The following is a 21,978-nucleotide window of genomic DNA, read 5'->3' as shown; positions in this document are numbered from 1 at the left end:
ATTTGGTGACGTTAGCAACTCTAAATTGGCCTCCACATGAGCGTGGATGTGTATGTGAGTTCGCTCTTCAGTGAACTCCATTCCAATTCCCAACTATTGCTGCCAGTGTAGATCTGGTTCCTTTGAAAGTTTGTTTTTGATTTGGGAATTCAAAAATGAATTGAATTTTATTATACAGTTTTTCAGCTTCCTCAAATTAGGCGACATTCAAGCAAAGGTAACACTCTTTTGTACATTTTGTTCAAGGTCTTTAAACAGACACTGGTCACAACATTAAGAAACTACACTCATGGCAAAGGCCCAAATCTTTGACTTAAATTTCTTTTCCTGAATAACAAAGAGTGGCATCTTATAAAATAGCTGTTATATTTTCTGTATTGTATCTCATTCTGGTCGCTATGTTGTCTGTTTTTGGGACAGCTTCTCACAGCTTTATTCTTGTTGCCAAGGTAGATTTTCCCCTTGTTTGGGGGGCATGTCTTCCAAAGTTGTAACCCATGAGTAATGCAGCGATGTGTTTAAAAGATCGGCTATTTCACCATTTCTTTATTCAAGACAAATGCGAATAACAAACTTTTGTTAAACCTTCTGTTGAGAATTCCTTGCTTTTGTATTGATCATTTAGATTCCCAACTTTTGCTTCGCACTTCTAACCTTGATTTTTCTTCAGCGCTTTGGCTACATTGTTTTGATTCTTTTTGATCCCCCAGTTTTGATCTTTTCTTGTTTTGCGTCTCTCACCTTCTCTCCTAGTTTGCCTTTTAAATCTTTTGTCAGTTAGCCAGCATTACAACAGTCACGTCAAAATGATGTCAGACTGGTAAGAGGTGTCATTGCCATTGTTCATGCAAAACACCAAAAAACTGCATCATCTGTTAGAGAGATAAGAAACAAAACACCATGTGATAACATTATAAATATGCTTTATTCTTTGGTCACTAAATATGTTCCTGGAAAGTTGCTCTGCAGCCAGGTTGGGCAAATTGTTTTTTTCTTCAGTACCGCATGATGCTTTATGAGGCCAGTGTGACATCACAGAGCTATAGCAGCCCTACACTGAATTTTGATGCTTGTGGAACAACCTCATTAGTACTCCAGCTTTCCACTCTGCAAGCATTAAAAAATTTTAAAAACTTCCAGCATTTTCATTAGAAGGATACATTGGCTGACCTTAATGAGAATATTGCGAGAGTGCTGCCATTTGACAATTTGCATGTATAATTAGCCATGTGCCAAACAAAGACAAGTCTTAAAGGAGCCCTTTATTTTCTGAGGAAGAAAACACATGAGACCCTGTGAAATAATAATAATGATAATAATAATAATAACAATAATAAAAATAAAAGATTTATTAGAAGGTGTTTCTATTTTTTTCATGGAAGAAAAAAGTACAAAGCAACTTCACAAAGAACTGAAACAAAAAGACATGTAGCTGCACTTGGTGTCACAACTTCAAAGAACGGAACCAGCCAGTATCCTCCCTCTGCTTTGTTGCATGGCTAATGTTTTTCTCCTTTCATTAGTCAAAGGACTATGAAGATATCTGCTTCAATTTAAACATGCCTTCATAAACTGAATGTTATTTTTGATCAGCCTCTCATCTTTGATGCCCATGTCAGGTGTCTCAGTCATTTTTGTTTATTCCAATTGAGAAACCTTTCTAGGCCTGGAACTATGATGGAGATGGAAATGCTTGTCCATACTTGTCCATGCTTTTATGTCATCTCATCTTAACTATTGTAATTAATTTTTTGCATATCTTAGTAAATCTACCTTGAACTGTCTGCAAACTGTCAGCTGCCATGCTTTTAACTAGATCCAACTTGAGGTCTCATATTACACAGATTCTGTCATCCCTCCATTGGCTGCCAGTCAAATTTAGATTTCATTTTAAAATCCTGACTTTTTACTTATATAGCCCTCCACAGCCAGGCCCCCCACTACATTAGTGACCTTGTGCAACATTACATTGCCAGTCAAGTTCTTATATCCAGGAAACAAAGTCTCCTTTCTGCACCACACACCAGACTGAACTATGCCATGATTGTGCTTTTCAGTCTGGTGCTCCAAAGTTATCTCCATACGGTTCTTCATCAGGCTTATTCCTTTGAGATGTTCAAAAGTCATTACAGAGTTAGGGAATAATACTTCATGCCTTCCACCCCCAAAACCTTTGAAACCTTTCAGAACTCTTTTGAGTGAGTCTCGTGTTTTTCAATTGTGATATCACCTCCGAAACAAATTTTAGCATCAGTTTTACGAAACTGTAAATCATAGCTTACTGTGCTTATTTAGCTCATCACTAACTATGGACAACCTAGCACAGAAAATCCAATAACAATTGACTGGTTGGATTCAGATCAGACAGGGTGTTCTTCCCAATCATACCTCTATAGGTATCTTTATTATTCCTCACACGACCATAGAAATCTCCCATTAGGGCAAACATATTCAGTACATTGCCTTCCTTTCAAGCGCCAAATCCAATATATAAAAATGCTGAATACTCAACAGGGGCCTCATGTATAAACGGTGCGTACGCACAGAAATGTTGCGTAAGAACTTTTCCACGTTCAAATCGCGATGTATAAAACCTACACTTGGCGTAAAGCCACGCACTTTTCCACGGTACCTCATGCCTTGTCGTACGCAAGTTCTCCGCTCGGTTTTGCAAACTGGCGGCACCCAGCGTCAAAGCAGTGCTATTGTTCTTGTGTGATTACTCATTATTTTCATGACGCGGCTGTATAAATACACAGAAACTAACCGCATATTGTTTATTAGTGTAATGCATCTGATTGTAATTAACTCTTAACAATATAATGGTCCAGGGAACAGCCATAGTATTCCAAATGCCATAACTGCTTTAGCGTTGTTACTCTCACTGCACCTTTCTCTTCTTCTTATTTTTCTTCTTCTTCTTTCAGCTCCTCCCGTTAGGAGTTGCCACAGCGGATCATCTTTTTCAATATTGCTCTCACTGCACGACTCGGAGTATTGATATCACTGTATCTGAGTGTGAATCACAGCAGCAGCTGATCGGAAAGAGAATTATCGGTATACAGCTTTAAAGACACGCTGTCTCAGCCACTGCAAAACGTTTTAAAGCCTTTCCTGTACGGACCTCGCGGTTCAGAAACAGTTTAATCCCAAGAACTTTAAATGCACTCAATCAATTGCTCCTTGTAGAACGGTTTGTACTTATAAGTACAATCACCGCACTGTAAACTTGCATTACAGTTATAATATCGTACAACCTGAGCCACTTTATAAAGCGTGTATTTACATATGATGACGATATCATTTTTAAGGTGAAATGCAGCAAAATATGTTTGTTAAATTATACACATAAAACTTTAACTTCATTTAAATAATCTATATTCTTCACTGGGAGTGTCGTGGAGGATAGAATAATTAAACATGTACTACGAAGATAGTTCAATGTTCTTTAAACGTTTTGAAGAATCGGCGCTAAGCTTACAGATGGCTTAACGTCTATTACAGAGCAGATTGTATGGCGATCGGTTACTTGGGGAAAGAAAAGCACTGACTGCAGTGACGGCTACGCCAATATATATTGAATATAACACAGAAAGAGAAAATAACAACACAGCTAAAAACGCACCGACAAATTTCGACAAAAGATAAATGCTTGTCATGAGCACGAGGCTCATGAAACCCATGTTTAATAATGTGCTTTAGCTCCTATCATCATGAAAATGACATCACGTATACATCTCAGTATTTTAGTTATTCAGAGAGCTGTAATATCACAAATGTAATGGACTCTGTGTCCAGTTGGAGGAAGAGAGCCAGTTTAAGAAGCAAGTAGTGATTCACACACATAGATCACATACGAGTAGAAGATCAAATACAAAACAAAGCATTTAACGTGCTACTTTAATTACGATGTAATTTTGAGAAACTGGTTAATTAAACGATTTTAAGATGACGTTTATAATGTTCTACTAAATGACAAAATAAACTACGTGATTAAAGTGGAAAATTCGAGATTAAAGTTGACGTTTCGTGCTTTTTCCCCACCGTGTGCCTTTTTACTCTGTACCCTAGTAAGCTTTCATATGACACTCAGACAGTGGGCTTACGACTCTTCTTTTCACGGCAACTTTGATATGTGACTTCTTTTTTATTTCCGGCACTGGGCGATTTTGTGAATGTGAGCTTTCAAGTTTCTCCAACACGCTATGCCACTCGATCAACTTCATTTTGTTGATTATACCACGGTTTATTTGAACAAATAGTATGTTTTTCCTTTGCCTCCACTTGGTATTCGCTGAAATTCTTATATTTTCCCCGTGCATCTGGATTTTTCTGTGCATGAGGCAGGTGTCTACCAAAAAACAGTCAAATTGTTCCACTCTTCAACTTGAAATTATATTAAGAGGATCCTCTTGTTTAATGGAACAAATGCCCAAATACATAGCACCTAGTGCTTGTCCAACACCAGAGTAAAAGAGAGATCGGTCTTGTTTAAGTGCTAGTGTTGTGCATAGGGTGCTAATTCCTAGCGTACATACAGCATGTGCACAGCCATACTGTGTTAATTTTAGAGTTTCAGATGGACACAGACACATCTTTAAGATGTAGAAAGAAGTCACGTGAACCTAGGGTGGATGTGCAAACTTCTCAGTAGTACTGGATATAAGGCAGGGACCAGTCCTCAAATCAATTCTAAAGGATATTCACCCATATGGAAAAAATTTTGAGTCACTAATCAACATGATACATTTGTGGAAGAAAATCAAGGTGTCTGGAGAAAAGCTCACAAAAAAAATGGGAAGAAAAAGTCCACACCATGGACAATGTGAATTTCCCCTTGGGATTAATAAAGTATCTATCTATCTATCTATCTATCTATCTATCTATCTATCTATCTATCTATCTATCTATCTATCTATCTATCATATAGTGCCTATCATCTATCTATCTATCTATCTCTAAACCATTCATCCATCCATTATCCAACCTGCTACATCCTAACTGCAGGGTCACAGGGGTCTCCTGGAGCCAATCCCAGCTAACACAGGGTGCAAGGCAGCATCTCCAAACCATTTTCTTAAATTATTTTTTTTTCTCATTTCTACACATTTTTCAACCAAGTTCATGGAAAAGGCTTTAAGATTGTGTTTCCAATTTAAGACTTAAAAACACAAGGTCCCTGTTTTGTTATAGCTTTTTGGCTGTGAACCTGCTGAACCCACAAAATGCTACTTTAATGTTCTACTTAGAAAACGGTCACACCTTGCACTCTTTGCTTCACAAACCTCCAATTTTCTTTAAACTGTTACACATCAATCGCAAGATAATAACATGTTCATTTACAAGAAACATGGGTCACTTCCTGTATGTAAAGCTTGGATTTGGATGAATTATTAAAAAGCAGCTGTCCAATCTGAGGAGCTTAAAAGTCTACCCAGTGACACCCCTAAAAATGTTTAACTTGTTAAAATCATTATCATAACTCTCCACAAAATGGAATTGCTCCAGAATATGTCACTCTGCTTATGCTGCTTAGATGAATATTAATTTACAATAGGTACTTTGTATCAAAGACATGCTAATTAGCTTAGAGTGTGATTAAAACAGGATTCCCAGTTTAATTAAATGCAGGTCATGTTAATTATAGACATGCAATTGTCTAATTAGCTTCTTCGTTACCTCTCACTTAATGACACTTGGTAGTGCTGGCTGGAGCTGTTTACAAACCCAGTAATTAGCCGAGTTAGTTGACAACAGTAAAGCAATGATTAAATCTGGCATGTCACAGGCATTTGTTTGAAGAGAGGCATCTGCAAGGCCCTCAATAAAAGAATAATAAAGCCAGAGGAAACACTTTCTGTTCTATATATAATAGCATGTAATGCAAGAAAACTCTGATGTTTAATGAAGCTGATTAGGAAGATCTGAGAAGGAACAACTTTGTAAACAGTTTTTCGCAAATGTAACCTGCCATTGTTGTAATGACCTTTACTATGACCAGAGATAAAAGATATCCACAAGAAATATATGCAATCCTTCTGTAAACATTGATGCAATCCTTGCTCTAAGATTTTATTTAGTTTTATTTAAATGTACAAGTCATACAGAGCAGCGGAATGGTATGGCAAGAGATCAGTTAGGACTGTTGCCTCTCCACTTCAGTAGAATGGAATTCATTCCCAGCATATTCATTATATGTATTCATGTGCTAGACTGACATTCTCTGCAAGTTTGTTTCTTTCTTTTAATGGTTGAATGGATGGATAGATAGATTGATGGGCAGCATTTTTCAAGCACAATCCTGAAACGTCATTCTACTTGCCTGTTTTCATTACATCTGATTTTGAATTTTGAATCATTCAACAAACTAAAGTATAGATTTTAAATTACTTTTAAATATGAGACAACAACCAAGATGGCTAACTACTTCAGAGCAGTTTGGCCAGGGTTTGTCTAGGACAATATTGACTTTAGATACTGCTGGATATTTACAGTGGCCGTACCCTAAGGACATTTATTTATAGCAGTGGTTCTCAACCTTTGGTATGCATACCACTGGTGACCCACATGCTGTTATCTGATGGTACATAAGGAAAATAAAAAAATAAAAAAAATGATATGTTGGGAACCAGGTTTTTGTGATGGAGGAATGGACATTGGCAGCAGATGGCTCTTAAAAGGATCATTTTTTTTCCAGTGGCTGAACCTGAATCTCCATCCTTGGCTCCAGTTCAGGTCCACCAATCTGTCTCACACCACTCCTGATGCAAGATTCCTCTTCTGTCTCTCCAACCCTGTCTAACTCTTCTCTTCTGCATCCATTGCCTGCACTGATCTGAAGTCTTGCACGGCTTAAATATGGTCCAAGGAAACCATTTCCTCCAGCTCTCCACCTTGTTGAGCTGATCAGTAAGAGGATCGAGTCACACCCAGAAACCACACATCGAGACCAATGAATGTTTGCTAAGGTGTGCGTCTTAGTATGTAAGTGCTGTGTTTTTGCTCTCTTCTTCCACAGTCTGCATATGCAGTTTATGCAGTCTCTCTCGTTTAGGTGTGCTTTATGTACATTACAATATTTTTTTTAGTTTTGTTATATTTATTTTGTCTTCAGTCATTTTAGAACAGTTTTAGAGATTACCAAAGAATAAAAATATCAGTAATAAACTTTACTCATGTGGAATCACAAACATGGCAAAATAGGTGTGAGGCCTTCTAAAATGACCAGTCTGCCTGAGGATATTGACCCCAAATCCAGCTCTGCCTCACTGCTAAATACTTGCTTCAGCCTAGAAAGCTCCAAGCAAAGGGACAAAAAAAACTGCAAAAGTTTCAGAGTAAAACAATAATCTTTCCAAGAATGAGGATGACCATAAACTTTGGCTTGTGCACAAAAGGGTGAACAAATACTCTTAATATATAAAAAATGTATTGATAAAAATAGAAAAAATACAAGCAAAACTTCTAAAGTGTGAAAACAGGCAAAATGAATTGCCTAATAGGCAATCCGAGTGCAAAGAAGTAACCTCCAGTCTATGGGTGACAGGGCTTCAGCTCTATAGCTCCCAGACTTTGGAACAAAATCCCTAAATTAATGAGATCAACTGACTCCGTTCATTCTTCCAAAAAACAACTTAAAACTCATTTGTTCAGGAAGGCTTTTAATTTACCCTGACTTGACTTTCTGACCGTTCTTTTAGTTTACAGTCTCTGTACAAATGCCCAGGAAGATTTGTGTTTGTACCACACATAATGTTCAGGGTTTTATTGTGGTATCCATAACTTTGTATTTTATTCTGGTTTATTGTCTGTTATTCTTTTTCATTGGTTTTCATATCCTGCATTTACCTTTATTTAGTGTTTTTGCAGATATTATTTACTGTATATCCAAAGATGTATATTCAATCTTGTTCTTTTGAATTTCTGTGAATTGCTTTGAGCATGGGAAAGGCCTTGTATAAAAAATCAAGAGTGGTCTTCCCTAGACTTTCTCGTATACTCAGATATGGGGATGGATATTTGAGGAGCAAACCGCAAGACAATGAATATATTTTTATATTATGTATATTAAAGAACCATCAAGAGCAAATCAAATCAAATTAATAATATGTTGAACAATTATTATAAAAGTAAACTTGAATAAATCAGACTCTGCAGCTGCATGAATAAAAAAGTACCACTTCCAGTTAGCGGAAATAGCTCAAAAGTTGATAGAAATCTATGTTTTGTACCTAATACTTGTGTGCAAAATTTTGTTGACCTAAGTGAAAGTGTACTCAAGTTATCATGTTTACATATACACACAGACAGACACACAGAAATAATTCCAAAAATGGTATTTTTGGTCTAAAATGTCAACATTCATCAAAATCTCGAAATCAAATTTTTGGATGATTATAATACTTTCCCTATGATAAAGTAAACTGGACTCAGGGAGGTCGAAAATCTAGAGATTCATCAAAATCTCAAGGTCAAATTTTTGGATGATTCCAATACTTTTGCTATAATTTGTATACAAGAAGGTAAAAATGTATTATTATTACTATTATAACCCTTTTTAAAGTTCGGTACGTCAGCCATTATTCCACATGTTGCATTATAGGTATAGCGAGATTACAGTTCAATCCAAGATTACAGTACAATCCTTTCTTATCATAAGCATCAAACCGTTTTATTCAGCTCTTACCTTATAGAAGATACTTGAAAATTCCTAAAAGTGAGAAAGAAAATCTTTAAAGAGCTTTGATGCTTAAAAACATGAAGTGTTCCAATAGAAATTACTCTTTATCATCCATCCATCTATTTTTCTGAATTTACTTTTTTCTATTACAGGCCCTAAGCAGCACTGCTCCCATGATGGAAGCCAACACAAATAACACTGATAATAAGGAAAATTAAGAACACATACACAGAATTCTACATAAAATACCCTCACAAAAAATGAGCATGTAAATTTCACTTGATGTCATCAGTCATCTTTGAAGTACCGTTTAGCAATGAACAGCATATTGTCTTAAGGTACAAATGATCTCTTGTCTTAAAAAATCACAGGATTCTATCGCTCTTATTTTATTAAAACAGTATTTAGGGTGGAGATGATGAAAAGGGTTAATAACGAGTGCATCATTTTAGGTCAAAATCTGCATTTGGCTGTTCCACAAAAGTTTGATAAACCCATAGACTGTGCTTGCTGTTGTCATGTCTTGCAGATTTGTATTATTTTGAAAATGCGTGTTTTCAAAGGCATGGGTCAGACTAAAGGGCAGAACTTACAGCAGTTTAAATGCATTAGACATTTGTGATTGACATTGAATGCATTGCAAATGGTATTGTAAGGAGAGATGTTCCCAAATTAGTTGATGTTCGAAGGATTGTCCCTCATAAATTATCTGGAAAAGAATATAATCAATAAGCTTGTTACATCTGCAGATGACAGCAAACTAGGTGGAAGAAAAGATGATCTAGTACAGTATCAGCTAAATTGTTTCAGAGGAACTTGGACAGTATACAGGCCATTGGCAGATAAAATTAATGTAAGTAAATGTAAAGTATTACACGAAGGAAGTAAAAATGTTAATTTTGAATACAGTATGAGAGGTCCAAAATTTGAAAGTGCACCATATGAGGAGGACCTAGGCATCTTGGTGGACTTATTACTATCTATATAAAGACAGCATACAGAAGCAATCAAGAAAGCTAATAGGATATTAGGTTATAAATCACAATGTCTAAGTACAAGTCAAGGAAGGTTATGCTTAAGTTACATAACGGAGTAGTGAGACCTCACCTTGAATGCTACATTCAGATTTGGTCTCCATATTATGAAAAAAACACAGCACTAAAGAAAGTTCAGAGAAGAGCATCTAACAGATTCTGGGGCTAAGAGGTAGAAGCTATGAGGAGACAGTGAAGGTGTCAAACCTTTTCAGTTTAACAAACAAAGATTAAGAGAGGACATGATTGAAGTGTTTTAAATTATGAGAGGAATTAGTACAGTAGATACCAGTTATTACTTTCAAATAAACTGCAACCAGCTTATGGGCACATGGTTGGGAACTTGGTAAGAGCAGATTGTGCATAAAAGTGAGAAAGTTTTTTGTCACGCAAAAAACCATAGACACATGGAATAAATTACCAAGTAGTGTGGTGGAGAGCAGGGGCCTCATGCATAACGCCATGAGTAGAATTCAAACTATAACATGACGTAAGCACAAAAGCCGAAATGTTTTTACGCACAGAAAAATCCAGGGGATCTCTGCGTTCGCCAACATCCGCGTTCTCCCGCTACATAAATCCCAGTCAGTGTAAAAAGTAACGCTCATGCACACGCCTGTTGTCCCACCTCAACTCCTCCCAGAATTACGCCTCTTTAAATTTGCAAATCAATATAAATAGCCCTTAAGCTCAGCGTTCTGTGAAAAGACAATGGGAAAAGCGGGACAGAGGGAAAATGGAAGAATTTCAGCGAATGCCAAGTGGAGGGAAGGAAAAACATACTATTTGTTGGTTTAAACAGTGGTATAAACAACAAAAAGAAGCTGATCGAGTGACATAGCATGTCGGAGAAACTCGAAAGCTCAAGTTCACAAAGTCACACAGTACCCAAAATAAAAAATAAGTTGTCACATATCAAAGTCGCCGTGAAAAGGCGAGTTGTAGGCCACCGTCTTAGTGTCATATGAAAGCTTATTAGGGTACAGAGAAAAAAAAGGCACACAGTGGGGAAAAAGCTCAAAATGTCAATTTTAATCTCGAAATTTCCACTTTAATCACATAGTTTATTTTGTCATTAAAGTAGAACATCATAAACTTCATCTTAAAATCATTTAATCTACTAGTTTCTCAAATCCCATCGTAACTAAAGTAGCAAGTTAAATGCTGTATGTGCTCCATGTGTGTGAATCACTACGTGTTTCTTAAACTGGCTTTCTCTACCCCCAACAGGACACAGAATCCATTACATTCGTGATATTACAGCACTCTCAATAACTAAAATAATGAGATGTATACGTGATATCATTTTCATGATGATAGGAGTTAAAGCATGTTATTAAACATGGAAACATGGTGGTGCAGTGATTGTGCACAACTTTCGATGAAATAATTTATTGCAGTAGTACTCAGGTGCTCATGACACAAGCTTTTAACTCATGTCGAAATTTGTTATTTTCTCTTTCTGTTTTAAATTCAATATATATTGGCGTGGCGGCCCCTGGGATTTGGCAGGCCCTGCTGTACTGTCTCTTTCAAACGTACTAACCTCCAATTCCTGTCCTTCCTTTTCTTTCTACAAGTAACCGATCGCCTCACAATCAGCTCTGTAATGGACATTAAGCCATCTGTAAGCTTATAACGCCGATTCTTCAAAACTTTTAAGGAACATTGAAATATCTTCGTAGTACATGTTTAATTATTCTATCCTTCACGCCAGTCCCAGTGAAGCATAGAGTGCGAGGCAGGAACAACCATTAATTATTAACAATACAGATTATTTAAATGAAGTTAAAGTTTTATCTGTATAATATAATAAATATAATTTGCTGCATTTCATCTTAAAAATGATATCGTCATCATATTTAAATATGCACTTTATAAAGTGGCTCAGGTTATGCAATATTATAACTGTAGTGCAAGTTTACAGTGAGGTAATTCTACTTATAAGTACAGATAGTTCTACAAGGAGCACTTGATTGAGTACATTTAGTGCTTTTTCTGAACCGTGAGGGCCGTACAGGATATGTTTGAAGCGTTTGCAGTGTGAGAAACAGTTCAAATAGGAAGCATGTCTGAGGTAGCGTGTGCTTGATGCTGTATACCGATAATTGTCTTTCCGATCAGCTGCTCTGAGTCGTGCAGTGAGAGTAATATGGAAAAAGATGATCTGCTGTGGCAACCCCTAATGGGAGCAGCTGAAAGAAGTAAAAGAAGGTGCAGTGAGAGTAACAACACTAAAGCAGCTATGGTATTTATAATAGTTTGACCATTCCGTGGACCTTTATATTGTTACAGGTTAATTACAATCAGATGCATTAAACTAATAAACAATATGTGGTTAATTTCAATGAATTTATAAAGCCGCGTCAGGAAAAGAAAGGATAACCACACAGGAACAGTAGCACTGCTTTGACGCTGGGCACTGCCAGTCTGCAAAACCGAGCAGAGAACTTGCCTACGACAGGGTATGAGGTACTGTGGAAATGTGCGTGGCTTTACGTCAAGTTTAGGTTTTATACATCGCGATTTAAACATGGAAACGTTCTTACACAACATTTCTGTGCATATGCACCATTTGTACATGAGGCCCCAGGACTTAAGGGAACATCAGATCTCAATTTGATTTTATGTTGGGCAGTCTTGGTGAACAGGATGGGCAAGTGTGTTAGGCTGAATGGCCTGTTCTCATTTTCTAATGTTCTAATATTCTAACATTCATTGCCAATACTAATTCAAGGTCATACTTTCATATGATGCCAATTTAACATGTGACTTCCACAGTTAATTCTTCATTTATTTAAACAGCTGCAACTATGGTTTTTATAATTTTTAACATCTCCTTTAATTTTGTTCACGTTTATTTTATAAAAGTTATCAGAGCTGTCTTTCCTTTATTAAAGTGATAAAATGATCACCTTTGCTCATACTTGTGGACCCATGATTAGTGATGAGGTTATCAGGTGATTATTGTCTTTCAACTTCATTAGAACCCAACTTGTGTTTAAGTTAGTACTGTTCACAGATTGCTCCTCTTAATCCTTCTCTGCTGCCTATGGGTTCTTCCAGTAATGCCTGGGTGATATAATACCTTACAGAAATGCCACCCAGCATTCTATGGGCTGCTACTCTCCATGTCATCTCTTACTGCAGTAGTCCTCCAATAAATCCTGGCACTCTCTTTCTTTTATAGGCCTCATCCATTTATTCTTCTCAGGGGATTTTCAGCTCCAGCATCATCACCTATTAATACATTCCTGGGATTAAGTAGCAGACTTTAAAAACCCCTCCATTGCAGTATCATCAGAGTATTTAAAAGGCATATCTAGGCAGCAGCCTGGGATTAATCATTATATCAATTCACTCTCTTACAATAGACTTGACCTTTTTACTTTAATCCAAAACAATATTAAAACTATACATCTAATGAAATTCCATCCATCCATTATCCAACCCACTATATCCTAACTACAGCGTCATGGGGGTCTGCTGGAGCCAATCCCAGCCAACACAGGGCGCAAGGCAGGAAACAAACCCAGGTCAGGGCACCAGCCCACCGCAGGGTGTGCACACACACACATACCAAGCACACACTAGGGACAATTTAAAATTGCCGATGCACCTAACCTGCATGGCTTTGGACTGTGGGAGGAAACCAGAGTACCCGGAAGAAACCCATGCAGACACAGGGAGAACATGCAAACTCCACGCAGGGAGAACCCGGGAAGCAAACCCAGGTCTCCTAACTGCGAGGTAGCAGGGCTACCACTGTGCCACCATGCCGCCCCTTCTAATGAAATTAATTTATTTTATTTTAATAGTAGTAATAGTAGCAGTAAGTTAACAGTACATTAAAATTATAAATGTATGTCCAACCAACATGCAACCCATTGTCACTCTCTGATGCCATGTTAAACAACAAAGTGTTAAAACACAAGTGGGGCTCAGCACACACAGGGCAAACAGTAAGGTTCAGTTGCAGTGCTAGTTTGGTAAAAGGCAACAGCAGGTGAAACCTAAGCATAAGAAGCCTTGATAATGGAAACTAGAGGGGAGAGAGAGAGGTTGGGAGTATGTACTGATAGTGAATGGCTGCACCCACCGGTGGCTGGTGTGCCAATCCTGCCACCAACCCCCAAGTTTTCCCTGTAAATTGGAGGTCCTGTTTGCAGGGCTGGATGCAGATTAACGTCATACCCAGGACAAAGCAATAGCTGTTGGTAAAAAGTTTCTTATCTTGGAGGGAAGAAATGGAGACACACGATGGAGGTTTGAAAACACCTGCTAAATAATGCAGTGCCTATAAAATGTATTCACCCTTTTGGAAGTTTTCTAATTTTACAGTTACCCAACATAGCAGCAGATTTAGTTTGACTTTTTTGACACTGAGCAACAACAAAAACACTTTTTAATGTCAAAGTGAAAACAAATCTCTGCAAGTGGTCTAAATTGTTTAAAATGAAACATAAATTAATTCATAGCATATGTATTCACCTTATTCAAGTCAGTATTTAGTAGATGCACCTTTGACAGCCATGATAGCCATGAGTCTGTGCATACAGGTGTCTATCAGCTCTGGCACTGGCATTTTTCTCTATTTTTCTTTACAAAACTGCTGATGCTTTATCAGGTTGCATGAGGGTCCAAGTTGACAACACTTTGTCAAGTTCGGAAACAAATTCTCAATTTGGATTCTTACTTGGTCACTTCAGGATATTAACATTGTTGTTTTTAAGCCATTCCTACACCGCTTTAGCTATATTCTGGAAAACAAATTTTCTCCCAAGGTGCAGGTTACTTACAGACTTATCTGGCTTTCCTGCAGGATTTCTGTGTATTTTGCTGGATTCATTTTCTCTTCTGCCCTCGCAATCCTTCCATGGGCTTGCTGCAGAGAAGAAGGCCCAAAGCATGCTGCCACTTCCATGCTTCATGGTGGAGGTAGTGTGTTTTTAATAATGTGCGGTCTCATCTGACCACAGAGCCTTCTTCCAGTTGACTTCAGAGTCTATGACTTTCCTTCTGGCAAAATTTAACCTGGACATCATGTATTGTTGTTAACGGTGACTTTCTCTTTGCGTCTTTTCCATAAAGCTATGGCTGTGTGAAGCACCTGGGTACAAGTTGTTGTATGCACAGTTTCTCTGCTCTTAGCCACTGTAGCTTGCCACTTCTTCAGAGTTATCAGAGGACTCTTGGTGACCTTCCTCACTTGTCTTCATCTTAGGAGCATCACTTTGTTCTTGTGGATAACCATTTCCTCTTTTTATTTCTTTATGATCGATTTAACTGGACTACAAGGGCTTTTCAGTGATTTGTATATTTTCTTGTTTCCATCCCCAGACTTGTGCTTTTAAGTCACTTTTCACAGAGTTGTATGGAGTGCTGTTTTGTGTTCATTATTTAGGTTAGTCCACCATGGTGGCTCACCAAAATTTGGAGTCTCTAGATAACATGCCTTTATGCAACAATCAACTGAAACCCCTTGGCTCCAGGTTGGTGATCTCCATTGAACAATTCTACAACTTCAAAAAACAATTGGCTGAAGCATGATTTACGAGTGCTGCATTAGTGGCAGTGATGTTTATAATCAATTATTTTGTGTTTTATATTTATAATTAATTTACACCACTTTGCAGAGATTTGCTTTCACTTTGATATTAAAGTCTTTTTCTGTTGATCAGTATCAAAAATGTCAAATTAAACCCAATGTGATTGGATTTTGCAGAACAATAAAATGTGAGAACTTCCAAGGGGGTAAATACATTAGATAGATAGATAGATAGATAGATAGATAGATAGATAGATGTGTATTTATCCCCAGGGGGAATTAGTACCCTAAGCACAACACTAACACTTTACTTTTGGTCAAGACCGATCTCTCTTTTACTCTGGTGTTGGACAAGCACTAGGTGCTATGCACTTGGGCATTTGTTCCATTAAACAAGAGGATCATCTAAATATAAATTCAAATTGAAGAGTGGAACAATTTGACTGTTTTTATGGTAGACACCTGTTCAGAGTATTCAGCATTTTTACATATTGGATTTGGCGCTTGAAAGGAAGGCAATGTACTGAATGTGTTTGCCCTAAAGAGAGATTTCAGTGGTCATGTGTGGAATAATAAAGATACCTATAGAGGTATGATTGAGAAGAACACCCTGTCTGATCTGAATCCAACCAGTCAATTGTTACTAGATTTTCTGTGCTAGTTCTGGGCTAGGTTCTTTCTTATATTCTGTAAGTGCCTTGAGCATGGGAAAGGCGCTATATAAATAAAATGTATTATTAGGTTGTCAATAGTTAGTGATGAGCTAAGCTATGATTTACAGTTTCGTAAAACTGATGCTAAAATTTGTTACAGAGGTGATATCACAATTGAAAAATACGAAGCTCACTCAAAAGAGTTCTGAAAGGTTTCAAAGGTTTTTGGGGGTGGAAGGTAAGAACTATTGCTCCCTACCTCTGTAAAGAATTTAATCTGTCGCACATCTGTTGAATAAATTCTATCTGTGCCACTCACTGACATTACCACACAGGAGTGCCTTTTTTATGTAATGTGACCTGCTCATATTGTCATACAAGGACACACCAAAACACCTCATTGTACACATTACTCCATTGGAAAATCTCTCATCATGGGTCACCGCACCCACAGCCCTGTCATACCATTAGGATGCAACTGTCCTTTGATGTTTCTGGATTCTTCCAGAAGAGGTTGAGGAAATACTCTCTCCAACTGCCGTGGAGCATCGTTTCTTTTTTGTATCCTATGAATTTTTAGGATTGTTGTCACTAAGATTGTCATCATAATTGACAAAGTGCTGATTGTACTACCAAAACAAATGGCTGCATGTGACAGAAAATGAGCCAGCTGATTGTTTCCCACTAGAAATCCTTATTTAAATGACAGACAGATGCAGGCAGAATTAATGTAAACACTTTAATTTCAGACAGGAACTAAATGTATTTTTTTGTGTGCCTATGGTACAGATCTCACATAAAACAAAATATTTTGGGTTTTTTTCCAAATTATTTTGAGAAGTAAATTATTCTGCCAATTCAGTTTTGCATAAATTGTTTTGCTCACCAGCAATAAATATTTTCAGGCACTCCATGTTCAAATACAATATTGCTCATAATTATACCTGGTACCAGAGTACCCTGGGCCAAAGCCCAATGACTGACTTTATAGTCATGTCATCTGCACTGTGGCCATATGTTCTAAACTCTCATATAAAGAGAGGTACTGAGCTGTCAAGTGTTCACCACCTGGTGGTGAGCTGTCTCAGGTGGATGCTGCTATTGGGCAGAACTGGAAGATCCAAATGGGTAATGGCAATATGTTTTAGAACAACTAGAGAATGCATCTGCTCAGAATGATTTCAGCTTCCACCACTAAAGGAGCCTCTCCTAAATGGAGCCTGTTCAAGATAGTAGTACTGGAGGATATTGTGACATGCTGAGGCCCAAAATTTTCTGGTACCGGCTGTGTAAGTAATCCTTGGATCCACTGTTGGACACAAGTGGCAAAGGGGAAACCTTTGAATTGAAGAAAAAATCATCCTGTACAATATCAACAGGAAGGTCTCCAGAATTGACAGAGAGGTACCAGAAGGTCATAATGGTCCTAGTTGTAGCAGTTGCTAGAGGAAAGATGTGTGTGTGTAGTTTAGTGAACCCATGGAGAATGCCTTTCTGATGACTTCAAAGAAGTTCTAGCAAACCGTTTGACAATTCCTAGAGAGGAAGTAGAACACAGTCTATGTCACATTGACCTCAACAGGGGCATTGACAAGAAGAGTATGATGCTCTTGAACCCAAAGGATACATTGTCCTCAGAGGCAGGATTGGGTCCACCTTTTTGGCTCAAGTTCAAAAGTTCCATAATGGCATGGCCTCAGGGGTGGATAAGATTAGACTCAAAGTACTGAAAGCACTGGATATTGTGGTAGTGTTTTGGTTAATACATCTCTTCATTATTTCTTGGAAGGTGTCTTAGGCCTGGCAAACACGTGAGAAGGTTTCCATTTTTAGAAATAATTACAAGAGTTTCAAAGTAAATTCCTTTCTAGCTATAGGACAGTGGAACTACTCTTTGTCCTTTTACAGCTACTTTAATGTTAATGAGAGTTTGCAAATCCTGTATACATTCTTTTTGTGGGCTTGGAAGGCTTAAGATTGTGTACCTGGATGCTGCTGCAAGAAAATGGTGTTTCAGGACAGCTGCTCTGTGCTATATGGTCCTGTTAATTATGAGAACTTAAGGGTTGCATCTCTGATGATTGGCTCCATCAATCTGGGTTTTCTAGTGTGCAATGGAAAGGTTTGTGGCTGAGAGTGATGTGGTTGGGATGTGAATTGGCACCTTCAAACCTGAGATGCTCAGATTTCAGGCACTCTCCTGGAAAAGTTCTCATGTTCCCTGCCCTAAGTGGAGAAGTTCAAGTACATGAGCATCTTATTCATAAAACACAGGTGAGATCTTGTTCAAAAGTGAGATGATTGTAAGAATGAACTGTGGAGAAAGGAAAAAAGACTAAGCATTCATCTCAAATTGCAGATACTTACTAAAACTTGCTACAGAATTGTGTATGATTTATTCTAGCTTAACGTACACCCTATTAGTGTCATGGCATACTTAAAAAGACACATTTTGAGCTAGTTTATCTCCTCTGTATTTTAATATGGATAAGTGCATTACAGAGGGCAGAAGCAATTAAAAAAGAATTTTGTGGTACTATTTTAAAGCTAGACACACTCCCCATTATGAGCCCTGCAGCTTTTATTTACTCACCTGCTCCAAGCCTTCTAATTGAATGTACATTTTGTGGAACTCTCAATTTGCGACCTGTATTTTTTCTGTTCCTTAGACTGAATTCTTCTCTGTTTCTGCATTGCAAGCTCTTCACCATTGCCACAGAAGCAGGAAACTGATGCTAGATCTGACAAAATGTGGAATCATTAACACTTGATAGCAAGTGAAGCTCTTTGGACCCCTGCAAACAAGCAGTGACAAGAATGAAAGTGTGATTGTTGAGTAAGACAAATATAGGATTTAGTTGCCATAGTTTTCAAGATATATTAGTTGTTAAGAAGTAGAGACCATGAGTATCATGGTAGAAATAGGAAAAAAAGCAAACTAGGCTTCCCCTTGCACAGCAAAGAGGAACTGTTGCTATTTCTAAGCCAGATATAATTAGTATTTCTAGACTCTCCCCAAGTTTGTCTAAAATGTATTGTTTCTGTCTTGAGTGGCTTCAGAGCTACCACATCAATGGGAATTGTCATGAGACACATTTTGGTTCAGCTGAAAAACTGCTTTAAATTGTGTTTACTCATTCTGACAAGACAGGTTAGCTTTTTATCTATATTTCTAATTTGCTTGTTACCATAGTTGAGGATGGAGATATATATGTAGACTGAAATTAAGTGATACTACATTGTGATAAGATACATTGCAGTTAGGGATTTTCCAAATCTGACATCTAAAGCATTAGTTTAGGCAGCCAGTGTTGAAGAGATGCACTACACTGCCCAAACAAAACACTTCTGTAAAAATGTCTCCTTTGTTAGTTCAAAGTAAGCCCACACTGCACATGGCCAGATAACTTAATAATATATTTGCACTTCATACAGGTTACATGTCAAAATAAACAGTGAAATTCTGTTAATCGTAAGAGGTCAAAACCTTCCTGACAGACACATAGAGAGGGAAATTCAAACATTGAACAAATCATTTTTTGTTCCACTGTACTCTATACCTGGAAACAATAACCACAAAATTTCACATTCTGTCTACTTATCAAGAGAGATGTCTCCCAGGAGCCAAAGTAGTGACCACATAAGCTCACAGTCATCTTGGACAAGACAAACAAAAGACTGCTAGCAGCGATTAAATGATCTAACAGTCTCTTACCATTCAAGGGATCTAATTCCTGACCTCCAGTGGCATTTCTCCCATGGCTTTCAGTGCATAATTAATTTTATTTTGTTCTACTTTTCTTTTTACATTTACTGATCTTGATGCCCCAATGAGGTGTCCAAAATTTTATTTTGCACAATTTATTACATATTTATTTATTAATTGAATTTATGTAAAAAGCCAAATTCCCCCTGGGAACAAATTAAGTGTTGCCATTCCTTCCGGATATAAAAATGAAAAAAAGATCTAAAATGACTAATGGAACAAATTACTCATCTGTGTCTTTTATACATTTAAAAGGTCATAACATTAACAAATTTTGAATAATATATACTTCAATGAAGCAAACCAACCAAATTTACCAAAAACAATACTACAGGGTGCAGCAGAAATAACTCCCACATTTCGAAAAATCACTGTGGGGTCCCCAAAGCTGGTAGAGGGGTGCGGTCCATTCCGTTAGGTACGGACATAATAAAGTTTCCAGTCGTCACCATGTCGTGGTTGGGTGAGCATTGAGGCTTTGTAGTGGAGGCTTTTTTCAAAAATGGCGAATCTGTAGCTGCGACGCAGAGGGTGTTTCGCACGCAGTTCAGTTTACGTGGTAATGAAAGTGTTCCAGACCGGAAAACGATTTTGCTGTGGGTTCAAAGAGTAAGGTCAGCAGGAGGTTTTCAAACATCGTCCTCGGTCCTTGGACCAACTAAAGGAGGTTATTCAAGAAGAAATTGAAGGAATTTCGCCCGACATGTTAGTGAGAGTGATGGAAAACTTCCAAGAACGGCTCCAAATGTGTATCAGCTGTCAAGGCCACCATTTGGATGATATAATTTTTAAAACTTAAAGTAAAAAAACTTTTTTATATCTACATTTGGGAAATAAAAAGTTTTTGGTGATGCCTCGTAGCATTTTTTTTCAATCCCCCTTTCAAATGTGGGAGTTATTTCTGCCGCACCCTGTATCTTAAAAACAACAGGTCCTGTGCCAGAAACCTGGTGGTCTGGTGGCATGTAATGTAACAATATAATTCTATGTTATATCTAACCAAAATAAAAACAAAATGAAGGTCACATGCTTTTTAAGTGCTGTATCAATGGTTTCAGAAAAAAGTACATTGACATCTAATGTCATTCATTCTTAAGTGCTAATGGCTGCTTAATTTATGGAGTGTGAGCAAAGATGACAAGTTGATCGGCACTCTCTGACTATAACAATGACCTTTGTCCATTGGCTATTTTGCTGCTTATGCTGAACGTATACTCTGATAGGACACTTGTGAAAGAAATGCGCAGATATTTTTTGGCCAAATTAGACATCTTTGAACAATATCCCTCATGTGTTTTACACCATTGTAATGGATCAGGTTTACTGTCACCCTCCCCTGCCTGATTCTGATAACTCCTTAATTCAAATTTAGGCATCTCTCTTGGAGGGGGTAGCGCTTGCTGTGCTTTATTTTTATTGGAAGTAGCTACCCAAAACCGTCTTTTAAATTCTTAGCATGAATCTCAGATGAAGCTGCCGTTGCCTCTGCTGCTAGCTATCTGGTGCCAGAATCCTCTAAAGACTACTTTGGGACAACTCCATAACGGCTTTTATCATTATGTTGTCCACTCTTTTTATTTTGATGAATTTATTTTTGAAACAGGGATATACAACAACAACATTTATTTATAATGCGCATTTTCATACAAATAATTTAGCTCAAAGTGCTTTACATGATGAAGAAAGAGAAAAAAGACAAAATAAATAAGAATTAAAATTAGGGACAACTAATTAACATAGAATAAATGTAAGGTCTGATGGCCAGGAGGACAGAAAAAACAAAAAAAATCTCCAGACGGCTGGAGAAAAAAATTAAATCTGCAGGGGTTCCAGGCGGCGAGACCACCAGGCCCCTCTAGGCATTCTACCTGACATAAATGATCTCAATCAGTCCTCATGGTATTCAGGGTTCTTATGGAAGAACTTGATGATGACGGTCATGTGGACTTCTGGCCTTTAATCCATCAATGTAGGGACATCACAGTGCTATGATCAGGTGGTGGTGGCGCAGATCGCCACCACAGAAAACCGGAAAAAGAACAGAAGAGAAAGTAGGGGTTAGTACAGATTTTGGAGCCACTATGAATAATAATGATAATTAACTGAATATCCAGAGCATCAGGATTAAACTAAGATGATCTCTGAGAAAGCCATGTTAAAGTAATGTGTTTTCAGCAGTGTTTTAAAGTGCTCCTCTGTATTAGCCTGGCGAATTCCTATTGGCAAGCTATTCCAGATTTCAGGTGCATAACAGCAGAAGGCAACCTCACTACTTCTTTTAAGTTTAGCTCTTGGAA

At 37.6% G+C, this 21,978-nt stretch overlaps 1 long non-coding RNA gene across 1 annotated transcript; it reads right to left on the bottom strand.

Moving 5' to 3' along the window:
• Positions 1-513: 513 nt before the first annotated feature.
• LOC120537384 lies at positions 514-21,592 on the bottom strand. Its single transcript, XR_005635311.1, has 3 exons — positions 21,550-21,592; positions 18,509-18,710; positions 514-872 (listed from the first exon to the last, which is right to left on the bottom strand). It is a non-coding gene; the product is annotated as an uncharacterized LOC120537384 (long non-coding RNA).
• Between the last annotated feature and the right edge of the window lie 386 nt (positions 21,593-21,978).

This window comes from Polypterus senegalus, chromosome 10 (genome assembly GCF_016835505.1).
Source record: "Polypterus senegalus isolate Bchr_013 chromosome 10, ASM1683550v1, whole genome shotgun sequence".
Taxonomy (NCBI): domain Eukaryota; kingdom Metazoa; phylum Chordata; class Cladistia; order Polypteriformes; family Polypteridae; genus Polypterus; species Polypterus senegalus.
Note: the sequence above shows the minus strand (reverse complement) of the source record. Positions and strands in the feature narration are given on the sequence as shown.